Raw genomic sequence first — 15,277 nt, forward strand, 5'->3', positions numbered from 1 at the left:
TTATGCCTTTCACCACCTCCACCCCACAAACACATACACTTTCTACAAACATCCACTGTTTCAAAAAATACCCACACACTTTCAACAAACACTCATAATTTCTATCAACCACCCCCCCCCCCAACAACAACTTTCTATAAATATCCACCGTTTTTACAAACGCCAACACACTTTTACAAACACCCACAACGTTTGTGGACTCTCACACATTTCTGACACCACACACCCACACAGATCCCACAAACTCGTCACCGCAAACAAAAATTTAGCTTATATCAATAATCCCCCACACCCGCGCCCCTTTTGTTATACAAAAAGTGCATCCAATTTCGTTTCAGTTTATTTTCTCCCGTCTGTAATTTATTACCAGCAGGCACCGGAAGTGACATGCATACAGATGCCAGTGCTTATTCCATCTGCGAGATATCTGCATACATCACATGCCCATAGAGTACGGCACCAAGGGCATTGACGTAGCTGAGGTGCCTCCCTCTGTTTGACAGGAGGAAATGTCAACGGGAACCACGTGGTGTCTTCGTCTCCACGCAACTTATATTTCACCGGCCTTTTTATGAAACTCATAAATTTTGTCCTGCTTGGTGATGGATGATGTAACGAACTTTAACAATGCTCAGGATTACAATGACGTTCTCTAGATGGACACGTTGATTCATTGCGGTCGCTGCTATCCAGAGGACCGGTGACCTTGATGGTCCTTTAAATTTATGATGTTCACTGACCTTAGTGAAGCTGACCCGTAAGGTTATTGTAAACCTACAGTAACCTTGGCAACACAAACGATAACGGTTTTCATTCACGAGCATAATTTGTATAAGAGAACATGAAATATTGTTGAACAGTTGAAGGTAGACCGTGGCCTTGATGGTCCCTTAAATTTATGATGTTCACTGACCTTAGTAATGCTGACCAGTAAGGTTATTGTAAACCTACAGTAACCTTGGCAACACTAACGGTAACGGTTTTTATTGACGAGCTTTAGTACTGTACTAAATATCATGAAATATCGTTTATAAGCTGTTGGTTGACTGTTGGGATTATTAAGAGAATCAAATGTGTTCATTTAGAGGTTTAAAACAGCGGAAGTATGGTACCTTTACAAAGTAAAACCTAGAAAATTTCATTTCTCAAGGGCAGTTTGTTCTTCTCCATGGGGATGGGGGGGGGGGGGGTTAAAATTTCCGGTGTCGAAACTTTAAACTTCCGAAGATGGGGGCAAAGGTCAATGGATGTATTTCCTATATAAATTATATATTTTTTTGTTTTTTCGGGCGAGGGGGGGGGGGAGGTTTTAAATTGTTTCACCCCATCCCCTTAATGAAACACTTCTCTATTATGAGTTCATCGCCTCCTATCACCCCATTTAAACATCATTTGATTTACTTCTACATCCCAGCATAACGTTGACGGCAATTCTCTATCCCGTGGATCACTACAGATCGTCCCTCCTGCTCCCAATATTACACGATCTCTAGGTGTTTGTCATCTCCATAGCAACAATGATATGACTAAAACTACCAAGCGCTATAACGCCGGGTCGCTAGGGTAACCACAGGATGGGATGGGGTGAAGGTTTAGAGAGAAGAGACTCGTCTTGGGTTACACGCAGGAACTTTCGCTAGGTACTCATTAACTCGTCGTAAAATATGTTAAAAGCTTTCTCAAGTGTTAAGTGGGTGCGATTTTCTGCGCATTTTTTTATCTATAGAGTGTCGTTAGATTTTATTTTTTTTATTTTTGTTACTTGTTAAATTACATTATTTGCTGCACTGGCTTAACCTATGCATGCCATAAATAGGATTTTAAGTAGCCAGTACTTAAGTCCCATTTCTTAAGTTTTAATGTAAAATCACCACCGTGATTTACATATGATAAATTTAACATAGATAAATATCAGCCATATTACACATGAGAATAATGTGTTTGAAATCACAGTCTTTGTTTCGATGACAAAGAGGTAAGGGGAGGGCAGTATGGAGACTTCTACCAAGGGAGACTACTCGAAACTAGTCACGATCGTGCCCTGCCCGTCACAACACGGAGTGGGCGCGTCAGCTGATAACAGAACGGGGTGCAACAAAGGGGCGCAACCAAGGTGAAGGTTGCTAGCCCAGTGGTACTGAATAAACTGAATAAACTGAATAACCCACTACATAGAAAGAGGGGGAAATAAAAATAAAATAAAATCTTAAGTTTTCATTTTGAATTTTTTATTCCATATAGACGCGGAGAGAAAATCAACATTGTATAACACAATTGGGGCCCATTTATTTGTAATTTTTTAAAAAGGTTTGAAGGCAAATAAAAACGGACGTTCTCACACACCCAGAGTCAAATAGCGTGACCACTTTGACTGACAGCCACCAGTCATGCATATCGGCTAAATCAATAGCCGCGGGAGTCATGTACCGCTGTATGTGTGGTATCTACAACACTTTTGGTCGGTGTTGGTTGGTTCGTCATACCGGTTTATAAATAGAAAACGTTTTTTTTTTTTTTTTAAATTTATAAATTTATATTTAGGCGGGTCATTCAACGCAGTTTTATAATTAATGAATACTTCTTAGTGTGTGAACGCTTGTTGAAACATATTTTCATCCATTTTACGTTAATAAATTACTGTTGCGGTGTAGTCTAGCGGTAGAGCGCTAGACTGTTAACCCGAATCCGGGTTCAAGTCAATATTAAGTCCCTGTGTCCAATCAGCTAAAAAACGTTAGGGAAAGTAAAGGCGGCTGGGCATTGTGCTGGCCACACTATCTCTTGATAGGCCGAGGTCACAGAAACACTTGCCCCATGGACCGTCGATTTTAAAAAAAAAGGAAATTTTACTTCTTAAGGACTTTACGCCAGTGTGGTACCTCAAGGTTCATACATTCAGTGGTTGGAGAGAAAAGAAGGAGAAAAAAAATGCTACAGTAGTCTTTATGTACGGATGACAGAGGTTTATGTTCTAAATAATACGAAAAAAAACCCAATGGGTGGCTGTGACAGTATTACGACAAGCAAAAAGACATTTCAACATGTACATATTAAGTTATATAATTAATTTACACTGCGCTTGCGTGAACATAAAAAAAGTATTTCCTGCGCTACTAAGTGAACCGGTACTACGTATGTTAGAAGAGTATTTTTGACAAGATATTGTGTTTTCAAATCTTACAACCCGGAATGAAATTTAAAACCTTAACATACACCTTTCTAGTTTTATGTTGACGATTTTATATAACATAACCTTGGATGGTTAAACCTAACTCGTTATGCTTAGGTTACTTGTGAAGAGATTAAATAATAGACACGTTACATTTATGTATGGCAAACTGCGACCTTAGGAAACTGTGGTATGGAATGTGGGGGGGGGGGGGGGAATAGATGGAATTGTTAAAAAATGGTGTATGTATAGAAACAAGAATACGATATAAGGCGATCAAGAAAATTATGATATAAGAATGATATAAAGAAACAGAGAAGGGGCAGTGAAAAGGGTTATACGAGTGGGTCGAGGGGGGTGTATTATACGGGAGGATGGAATGTTTTATCTGTGAACGACTGAGTGGTTTCTTTGTTGTGTTTGCTAGCCAAGTTATAAATCGTGTTCGCCACTTTCGAGTCCTACACGCCTAGAGACTAGCATCGTGTACTGTGATGCGAACAAAGAGATCTGCCCATACAATAAAACAATAACAACGTCATATAAATCATTACTGCTACCCTGTCTGTACACTATATCAGCAACACAATGCCCAGTCAGAGGTTGTGGGGTAAAGGTTAGCACAGGCTGAAGGTCAGGGGTTAAAAGACTAGGGGTTAGAGGTTAGAACGCATGCCCTGTGTGTGTTTTTCTTCCTTTGTTAAGTTGACTGTGTAGTGTGGTAGTGATGAAAAGAAAAAGGACTGGATGCGTAGAATTCTTTGTGGGGGTGGAAGCGTGGATAAGAAAGGTTGGGTGATGGATTCATTAAAAAATAGCAGGGGATTGGGAAGGGGTTGGGAGATGCAGCTTTTAAGCTGTGCTTTGGGGTGAGTTATTTTGAGTATCATTGTTTTACACGTGTGCATGTTGTTGTACACGCTAAACACGTGACAAATTCAAACATGGCGGGTGTGTACTTGAACTCCAGACGTGCTAATGTGGGACGGGTCGGCTAAGCTCTATTCTGGCACACTACAATTAGAGGCGTCAAATTCTGGAATTTACGGGAACATGCGCTGTCATGTTATTAGCTGTGTCTGGGGGCGGGGGGGGGGGGGGGGTGAAGGGGTTAACCTGTGGCGTCACACGATTTGATTTTTTTTAAAAAACACAGGTATAGGTCAACTTCTAGCCGTGGAGCAAATATATTTTAGTGACCAGTTCTTTATTTAAATAATGGATTAGAAAAGAGTACCAAGTACTAAAAGGTAAATAGAAAGCAATTGACGGTCACTTTTCACAGTCGCACTACATCTGCTTAAGGAGGACATATAGGGCCTATAAGGACACAGTGGGATTATTATAATGTAGGGTGTCATATCCTTCTAACGAATAATTGCTGGGTATGCTTAAGAGCTGACTAAGTAGAAGAGCTTTATACGAAACCATAGCCTAGAAACCGACCAGCAAGAAATACTCATACATGTGCAAAAGCTGTTTCTCTTTACTAAACTCTTTTCAGGTCAAAATAACGTCATCGTCTTCTCCCAAGGTCTCCACAAAACCCAAACAAAATTGACCTCGACCTTCAAACCCCCTTCCCCATCACTGTGACGAGTTCAAGTAAAATCGGCCAAAAGGATCACAGAGCCCCAAGTCAGTAGTGAATTAATTGTTCGTCACGTCCTACGAGCGTTAGAGTACTTGTGTCCATGACATAGTCTATCGTCATCATTCCGTCACTCGTGGACTAACACTCGGGGTATCCGAGAGTTACCTGCCCCTAACTAGAGTGGAACAAAAAAAAATTTCACGGCCGTTTATCAACGCTAGTCTGGAAAGGCGGGTGATACGAGGTCAGCATGACCTAGAACTGTCTACGTTTCTTGTTTATTTATTTTTTCTGTCCACAACTGCTATTTTTGTTATCTTTTTAAAAATAATTATCTTCTTGAAATTACAGAAGGCTGATTGTGCAATCGACTGATAATGTAATAAATGATAACGTATCTAAAATCACTTGAGTCTCATGCTTTTCTTTTAAATTAATTCTCAAGAATGAGTTTGTTTTTTCGGTGTTTCTTTCAGGCATCTTTTCGCCCCCTCCTCCCCCAAAAACAAAATAGAAATAGAAAATATATACTTTTATCAGTGTCCGCCCCCCCCCCCCCCCCCAACTGAGAAAAAAGTCGTGATTATTAATAATAATTACATTACCTTTATTGATTGCAGTTTTTGCAAAAGGATTCAATTTAAATAATACAAGGCTTTAGAAATGGGGGGTTGGAATTGCTGAATAGGAAAAAATCAGGATACTAGGATTTTCATTTCTTAAGGAAAGGCAACAGGGAAACTCTCACCCGGATATACTATGTGGGTCATACAATTTGACACCAGCACGTGACGGAACACGTGACCCCGTCACATTAGCATAAAGAAATGACCGTGCAATATTAAATGAGGAAGTTGTACATTAAAATATAACACATCTGGTTAAATTAATTGTGACCCTATTTTCTTCAAAGATCTCTTTGCGAGGGGGGGGGGGGTGGGGGGGGAGGGAGGTAGTCTCCACAAAGAAAGTCTCTCCCCCCCCCCCCTCCGAACGATTGAAATTTATATAGTAAATATATACTTTTAACAGTGTGCCCCCCCCCCCGGACTTAATTCACAGGGGGGACGGACGTGTGATTTTCCGGGAGTTGGGGCGGACATTAATAAAAGTATAGATTGTCTATACAAGTTTCGTTTGAAGAAATGCATGAAAGAACCACTAGCCGGGGGCTTTTGATAAGAATGTTTTTACTCTTCATTTGAATTTCAGATTGTATGCAAATAAACAGTTGCGCAAGAGCAGGTATTAAAAAATAAAAATAACAGCTTGATAACTATGTTTCCCAACGACACTTTGTGAGGTTAGCATTGAATTCTTTAGATGAACACTGTTGTCTAGCTGATCTCAATGTCTCGTCAAGAGGGCACATCCGGTTGTGGAGTTGTATTTGATGACCGAGTGCTCCATAGGATATTAATCCATATATCCACATGGCTACATCTTAACAATGGTATGCTAAATACTTTCGTATAACTAAGTATAGGATGTCATAGTGATACAATGAAATGGGAAATCTAGAAAGTTCTCGGAAATACAATTATCTTGCTAAATCTAGGAAGTTAAGGTAATATAGAGGCATGGCTAAATCTAGAAAGTTCTCAGAAATACAATGACATGGGTAAAACCTATGAAGTCTCGGTAATATAATGACATGGCTATATAGAAAGTATCGGAAATATATTGCATTGGGCGTATCTAGGAAGTCCGAGAAATATATTGGCAAGGCTAAATAAAGAAAGTCTAGGTAATATATTGACATTGCTAAATCTAGAAGGTCTTGGAAAAATACCGGCATGGCTATTCCTGAAAGACAGACCACATCCGGGAGAGAAAATAAATCCTTTGGGCAGTTCCTTGTACACGTCACAAGTCAGTGTACAATCTGGACCTTGGTACGTCATACTGTTCCTCCAATAACCAACATTGAGCGAGTACATGTTTTGCTGACTTTTAAGTTCGGATTTAATCGTATTCCAATAATTATGTTTATAGTCTCCATCAAGGTTAAGACAACTGTTTTCAATAATTCAAATTTGAGATGAGATTCGACTAACCGAAATGTGTTATCACTTATTCACCATTATTGTAGTTAGCCAATGAAAAACGTAACAAACTGCACACGGTTACAATAACGCGGATAGAAACCCATTCACAGAGGCAGTTTCCGTTGCTATGGAAAACATCAAAGAAATGAAGAATTAGCCCCCATGTGCAATAATAACACAATGCAGTGTCGCGCTGATGGTTGGTTGGGGCAAGGGGGGTTGGGGGTGGTGTCGCACAGCTGGTGTGTGGGCGTCGTTTAATTATCTGACCCAAATAACCCTCCAACCCAACCTGACTCGACATTATAAATTCAGGCCTTGAAGTTCGAATACGTTTTAGTTCTCGGTTGAATATCTTGACGATAACGCTGGACTTTGAGTAGTGAACATTGAGACGGAGAAAATAAAGCTACATAGGCCGGCTGATCAAAACGATTAGACGTCCAAAGAAACGTTAAGGGTGAAGGTTAATAGTCGGTCAAGGTTAATGGTGGCTCAGTGGAATGATGGACTCGGATCCTGTATGGTTATGTATATTATGGTTATGTCTTTGTTTCCTTATTTTCCTAACCCGTGTTCAATAGAACCCTAGGGTTTAGGCGAGTCAGACGCAAGGGTTCGGCGGATTTCAATACACACCCGACTCAAATGATTCATGATCGGATTTTGTCAGTGCGAACGATTGAACTATTAAAAGGGTTCGTTGAATGTACATACGAAACTGAGAGGGTACAGTACACACACAAAGGTTTAAATGCAACTGGGTTATATGGTCGCAAAAAGTGCAAATAAAACAATTCAGTCTGTTATAGTAAAAATAATTATAGTTGTGGCCTGTGTGATCCCAAGAGAACCCATTCACCAGGCTGAAAATAGTGCAATGGTGCGGTAATTAAAAAACATTTTTTAAAAATATTGACAGTTATCGTTCTTGAATTGACCTCAGCATTAAATCTTGATTTAAAGCTTTTTTTAAAAAAGTTATGAATTGCCTCGTTTTAGATCCTGACCTTATATTGCACCTATGGTGACCTCGCTTTGCCCTACTAAAAAAAAAGAGTGAAATAGCACTGTATGATCCTTTCAATGCTAGTCTGGAACAATCGTGACATAAAATCAAGTTGACACTGACAGCTAGTGTCACTGACAGCATAAACAACGGCTGGAAGTAAATGCCAGCTGTCATGACGTCGTGTCAACAGCCGACTTCACAGAGCCTCGTTTTAAAACACCCACAGCATAGGTTAATGGCCGCACATACTGGTGCAGTATGTATACCACATCAAAAGCGCGGACGTGCTATGGGCAGGTACGGGGCTATTATAGGAGGTGTGTAGGTACAATTTAAACTTGAAGATAAATATATACATAAGGGGCTGGAGGTCTATTAAAACCTTTTTAGTCATGTAAAATAAACTGGTTTCCAAACCCGACTATTTTTCTCACTACGTAGATCATGTGGCCTTATAAAGTAGTATTAAAACGGCACAGAAATAATGCGAAAGCGATGCTGAGATACGAAGAGTATTTCTTCTTCTTCTTCGTTCTTAATTTTTAGTGTTGGGAGGGATCGAGCCTTATCTGCCAGAGGGTTTGAACTCGAGACTTTTTTTTTCGAATTTATCAACTATGAGCTTTTGCCGACTCGACCATGCTTCCATCACAATTAAGGATTACGTGTCAACTGGTTATGCGCCATTGAGGCCATTGACTCCGATTTCAGCCTGCTTTTCTTTTTGGATTTGCTTCCATAGCCTTTGTCCAACCAAGAACAAACTACAAGGCAGAAGTTGTTTGATTTTGGAGTTGTCTCTCCTAGAAGAGTGGCTGGCCCCAGCTAACGCGCCTCATCTGCCCGAGGGCTCGAATTCGAGACTTTTCGGTTTAGCAACCATGAGTTTTACCGACTCGACCACGCCGACCCCTACGTAGAGTAGTGAAAAATAGTAACATCTTCGATATATGAAGGGCGCTTAGCCCTGATAAAGTAGAGAATCCTCTTTAGACTTATAGATCAAGAGTTCATACGTTTCTTGACCTCGGTATATGAAGGGTAGGTGTAACCAGCACTTTGACCCGCCGGTTTTTTATTTCCCTAACATGAGTTAGGAACTTATCAGAGCTGGGTGTACTCAGGGACATTCTACTGAATTGGACCCGGATTCGAACTAGAGACTTTCGGATCAGCAGCCTAGCGCTCTATCTTATAGCGGAAATGTAAACAGTGCAATGTCGCGTAGGCTACATTAATATAAAAACGGGACGGCGTGGTCGGATGGTAGAACTATTGCTATAAAACCGAAAGTCTTGAGTTCGTAAGACGTCCATTAGTCCACCCAACTCTAATGGGTACCTGACTCACGTTACAGAAAGTAAAGGCTAATGGACATAGTGTTGGAAACACTATCCCTTTAAAAGCCGATGTCACACAAACAGGTTAACTCTACTTCATCTGCATCATGGATAATCAGGCCCTAGGTCCGAAAGAGAAACTTAAACAATGTGATTCAAGGAAGAATAAAAAAGGATATATATATATATATATATATATATATATATATATATATATATATATATATATATATATATATATATATATATATATATATATATATAATTTTAATAAAGAGTAAGCTTCATTTAAACTATCAGTCAGGATTTAGATATCATCGAAAAAAGGTATTTCTATAAAGCTAAAATTCCTCTACGCCAACATTATGTTGCAATGTGTTTATGCTCTGGTTCGTCAGAGTAGCTTCCCTTGAATCGTTACACCGCCATCTGTGTACCCAAAAAGGCGTACGACTGCACAGTGCACACCAAACATGTGTATACGCGCAGCCGTGTAGCTCAAGCCAGACTAGACCACGTGGTGTTTACATTCTAGTCAAGCGAGTAACACGGGGCAGGGGTGCTGAACGGTGCGCGTTGGTTCGTCTAACTCCGCCCACGTCAATCATATTTTTTTTTATAGGTGTGTAAGAAAATACTAAACATGAAAATAAATTAACAGTGTAGTTTTTTTGTAGTCTAATTATAGTAGTTAGAAGCATCTCATTAATATTCATGATTACTCAAGAACGTGTTAATCTTTTGATGTATACCAATTTGAATAATCAATTCTAATTACACACAAAATATGTTTTTTTTATTTCAGCTCACAGTTGCAACAGTAAGTTTATAATCGATGACCTATATCCGATGTTTGATCAGAAATAAACGATAATGTGTTTTAGTACTAAAAGCATATTCTTTAAAAAAAAAATAACAATGATGATCAGGGGACTTTTTTAAAGACAAATAAACGCTTTGCAATAATAACTAAAAGTTATTGAGCCACACATTGAATTACATTGAATATGAATCATCTTTTTCATTCATACACACAGAGAGACTTTATATAAGTAAAACGGTAAGTCAATAAAGGCTAACGTACTGTATCAATACTGGCCATTTAAACAAATACCTCTCAAATACAATAGCGAAAGTGACAGGAAATTCCCGATTTTTATTGACAGTCGGGGTGAAAAACAAACATTACATTTAAAGATAGAGAATCTATATTGTTTCGCGGATGACACTTATAGTTGAACTGAAACATGTGTGGACGGTGCAAATATGCTGAGTACCCACGTTTTTCGTATTACTCACGTAGGCGCGTGTTGCAGACGAACAGACAGACAGACACTACACACAACGGGCGAGCGAGCTGTGTAGCGAGGACCAGCTGTCTCCGTGGCCCGCTACACACCAGCCGTGTTGTGATCTACTTTTAACTAATGGTGTGGCGTATGGGGGGTGGGAAGGTGCGACTTTTTGGTTAGAGGGACTGCGTCTTAGAGTGTGTGTGTGTGTGGGGGGGGGGGGGGGTGACTTTGAAGCGGTGGTCGACTTTTATAGTGGAGGGGGAGATGTCGTTAAGAGGGGGTGGGGGGCCGATTCAAGTGTATACTTGAATCGGCCGAGGGCGATCCATGTATCCAAATCACATGTGGAAATCCAGTCCCAACTTACCGATGACAATAGTAATTCGGCTTAAAGGGTACAGCTAACCTAAAAGTACCCAAACAACTAATCAATACTGTACTTGATAACCAGACAATCATACATACAATACAGATAACATACTAGATAATACTTAATCAAATGAATGTTTACATTTTCGTTCATGAACAACGGACCGGAAATCCTGTTGTAAAAAAAAGAAACATATCTCTTTTGAATTAAAGATAAACAACCGACACTTCAGTACGACAAGGATATGCTAAATCCTATTATGATAATCATGTTGTTGTTTTATCTGTTTATACGCCCGTTATTTCAAAGACGCGACATAGGAGAGATATGTATAGTGTTACTAAGGTAGGTTTGCCATATTATACACCCATACATTCCACATATTTAGTTACACCATATCGTGACTGTGGTAAATGATAGAACAATGTGTCATCACCGGGGTGTTAATGTTTGTTAACAAGTGTATACACACACATTAACACACATTACTAAAACTGCTATTAAAGTATTATGGTTGCTGAATACGTTCATTTATATAGCCACATTACGTATGTGAATTGTAATGATGAGGTCAATGTGTGTATATGAACGTTTAAAGTTAAAGTTGTATGTTGTTTTTTAATTATGAAGGTATATTTGTAACCTAGTTATTGTATGTTGATTAAATTATCCATGTGTTTGTATTAAAGTCTGATGTTTCTACTATTATTGTTGACGTGTTTGTATTTAGGTCTAATGTTTGTATTACACTTCCCTTTGTAACGAGGTCTCATGTTTGTGTATGGTCCTATAACTGGATACAGTTATCATGCATAATGTAGACTCGTGAATCTATTTTTAGCTGCACTTCGGACACTACATGAGTACAGTCGCGTTTTCGGCTGCATTATGGAGTGAGTACCCAACTATCAGCGCATTAGGAACATGACCCTTCACTAACAACAGGTCCCTACACTAACAACAGGACCCTACACTAACAACAGGACCCTACACTAACAACAGGACCCTACACTAACAACAGGACCCTATACTAACAATAGGACCCTACACTAACAACAGGACCCTACACTAACAACAGGACCCTACACTAACAACAGGACCCTACACTAACAACAGGACCCTATACTAATAACAGGACCCTACACTAACAACAGACCCTAGACTAACAATAGGACCCTACACTAAGAACAGGACCCTACTCTAACAATAGGACCCTAGACTAACAATAGGACCCTATACTAATAACAGGACCCTACACTAACAATAGGACCCTACACTAACAACAGACCCTAGACTAACAATAGGACCCTACACTAAGAACAGACCCTAGACTAACAATAGGACCCTATACTAATAACAGGACCCTACACTAACAATAGGACCCTATACTAACAATAGGACCCTATACTAACAATAGGACCCTATACTAACAATAGGACCCTACAGTAACAACAGAACCCTACACTAACAATAGGACCCTACACTAACAATAGGACCCTACACTAACAATAGGACCCTACACTAACAATAGGACCCTACAGTAACAACAGAACCCTACACGAACCCATGAAACTTAACCAAAGATGAGCTTTTTATTGTGACAGTATTGAAAGCTACACTGCATGTTTGTGGTTGACCTACACAATGAAGACGCTGATAGAAATATCATCAAACTATAAAACAATGGGACCAGACGGCTGTTACATCACTTTACAAAAAAAAAACAAAAAAAAACAACCTTAGTAAACGCATTGCGAAATATCCCTAACATAGTAACATAATTATCAGTAAACTACTCAAACAGTATAAAGACACCCCCAGGTTAGATACGAATAGAGTTATAATATACAACGTTTAACACTAACCCTGATTCTAATAACAAAAAAAAAAGCAATTTGGTAAAACGATACTATATTTATTGCTAAGTCGGCACTTTTTTATAAGATCTAACATGTGTCTCACTGTTAGCTTATGAATGAATTATATTGACAATACAGTCCGCGGGGTAGACCAAGTTACTTACAAGCTACACACATTCCAAATCAACACATTTAAACTTAGCACAAAGACATGATGAGGTGTGTACAAAGTCCCTATATAAAACGCACTACGCTTCACATAAGGGGACACAACTCCACGAGAGTACAGCAGTAGAAAATTTGTTTTACGCCGTAGCTAAATTCTGAAAGACTTATTTACGCTTTATTTTGATCATTGAATGTATTGAGGAGCGGTTGTAGGTTATGTTGAAACTCGTCAAGTAGGTTATATAGTGATAAAATCGATGACCATGGCCTATGTTGACGTGTGTGTTTATCGTGTTGACTTTATGAGACTCATTGGGTCAAGAGATTGATTAAGACAAAGGTGACGGTAACTAGGATTATTTCTTTAAGGTACTAAAGCTTAGATTTTAGAATCGCTTCTGGTATGAGAAAATGTGTTCTTTACTTTACTCATGCATACTTTCGTGGTTTTAATTGACGTGTGTCTGAAGAGTTTTGATATTAATGGTCAGCATATCTAGTTACACTGTCTAACCCTAACTTAACCTCTCCATCTTAACCCTAACTAAAGAGGCGTTGTATGGTGTGGTCAAACCCTAACCTAAACTCTCCACCTTGACCCTAACTAAACGAAGAGGCTAGCCGTTATGTCGAGTGTGGTCTAGCCATAACTTAACCTCTCAACCTTAACCCTAACTAAACAAAGAGGCTTTCCCTTATCTCATGTATGGTTTAACCCTAGCTCAACCCTAACTAAACAAAGAGGCTAGCCGTTATGTCGCATGTGGTTTAACCCTAGCTCAACCCTAACTAAACAATGAGGCTAGCCGTTATGTCGAGTATGGTTTAACCCTAGCTCAACCCTAACTCAACAAAGAGGCTTTCCGTTATGTCGAGTATGGTTTAACCCTAGCTCAACCCTAACTAAACAAAGAGGCTTTCCGTTATCTCATGTATGGTTTAACCCTAGCTCAACCCTAACTAAACAAAAAAAGAGGCTTGACGCTATGTCTAGTGTACCGAGGTTATCCAGAGTACCAAGCCTTCTTATTTTATTCACTGCCCGAATACAAGACGAACACCTCGTTTTCTTAAAAGTGACTCCCATGTTTTAACATAGAAGGTTAAATTGTAAACAAAAAGGTAAAGATTTATGAATAAGAAATAGTGTTCATTTAACCAATACGCTAGATCAGCACTTTATTTTTGCGCCCCGTTTTAACGAGATCTGCAAATCTCTACAGGCTTCTAAAGAGCGTATTTTATTTAACTTATAGGCCTAGGCTACATTTTATTATAATTATGTTAACACGTCCGATTTGACGAATCGAGCCTTAATTAAAATTTTAAAAAATTATCCATTAGCCTACAGCAAGCCAAAAAAAAAAAAAAAATCGAATTTTGGCTGCAAATCAAAACAAATTTGAGTCGAGGCTCATTTTTGTAAAATGTAGACTAGGCCACTAACTATAGATCTAGGGATATTTTTATAATTTCACTCTCATTCAACTTTATTGATTTTGTTTCAATTGAGTGGTTAAGAAAGGGGACCAATTTTGTTTTCGTCTTTTTTTCTTTGACGTTTTTTTCCTTTCTTTTTCAACCCTTTTTGCTCAGCTGACACAATCATAACAAACTACATGCATTATTATGGAACTAATTGCTATTGTAGTACTCATTTCCAAGTAGCCTACTGATTACTTAATGACTGCGTATTGTTTGAATTTGATAGTTTTTTAACAGAATTCAACTAGATCTAGATCTAGATCTAGATTTTCTTTGTTTTTAAGCGTGTTGTTTGAATTTGATAGTTTTTAACAGAATTCGACTAGATTTTCTTTGTTTAAAAAAAAAAAAAAGGTAACAAGAGTTAAACCTAGGTGAGGCAGAAGTACCCACAGTACTCACGTTAGCTAAAAGAAAATGATTGCTTGTGGTGGCCCACCGTAAACCGTCAAACAAAGTCCAATGAACTCCGGGCCACTGTCTCGTGGGCATACTAATATTCACAACAACCGAACACAGTGGGGTGTAACACACCATGTGCGGGTCTGCCCCTCCACTTGCGGCCTTTTATTCTCAAAAACACCGCCTCGCCGGTTCGCTTACTCTCGCGGTAAAACGTAGTGTGGTTTCCGGGGCGGTGAGGGTTCGGAGGGGATGGGCTTAAATTTTGAACCGGAAAAAAAATTGGACTGAATAGATTAAACTAAAGCGAGGTGCAGGTAGAAGTTAGGGCAAGTGTTCTATTTTTAGAATGAAATAAAATGGGAATACCCGTTTTTATCGGCGGACAGTTATTTTCTACTGCAGTGACAAATATGTTTACACACGTTTTGGTGACGAACTATCAAAACAATTCAACGTGGTATTTGTTTTGTTAACTTATAGATCTAGTATGAATTATTACACTTATGTGGTTTTAACAATACATCAGATAGAT

General features: G+C 39.0%; 1 protein-coding gene across 6 annotated transcripts in view; it reads right to left on the bottom strand.

Annotated features, from left to right (window-relative positions):
• Positions 1–15,277, bottom strand: part of LOC131942253 (electroneutral sodium bicarbonate exchanger 1) — a 110,907-nt gene that overhangs the window by 66,313 nt on the left and 29,317 nt on the right. For 5 of the 6 annotated variants that reach the window (XM_059302011.1, XM_059302010.1, XM_059302012.1 and 2 more), the window contains exon 1: positions 14,743–14,889. The exons of the other annotated variant lie outside the window; for it this stretch is intronic. The gene's annotated coding sequence lies outside the window, so the exon portion shown is untranslated. Of the gene's footprint in view, positions 1–14,742; positions 14,890–15,277 lie in introns of those variants that run through there. 6 annotated transcript variants of the gene reach the window in all.

Source organism: Physella acuta, unplaced genomic scaffold (assembly GCF_028476545.2).
Source record: "Physella acuta isolate Inbredline_101_S28 unplaced genomic scaffold, ASM2847654v3 ptg000397l, whole genome shotgun sequence".
In the NCBI taxonomy this organism is placed as follows: Eukaryota; Metazoa; Mollusca; class Gastropoda; family Physidae; genus Physella; species Physella acuta.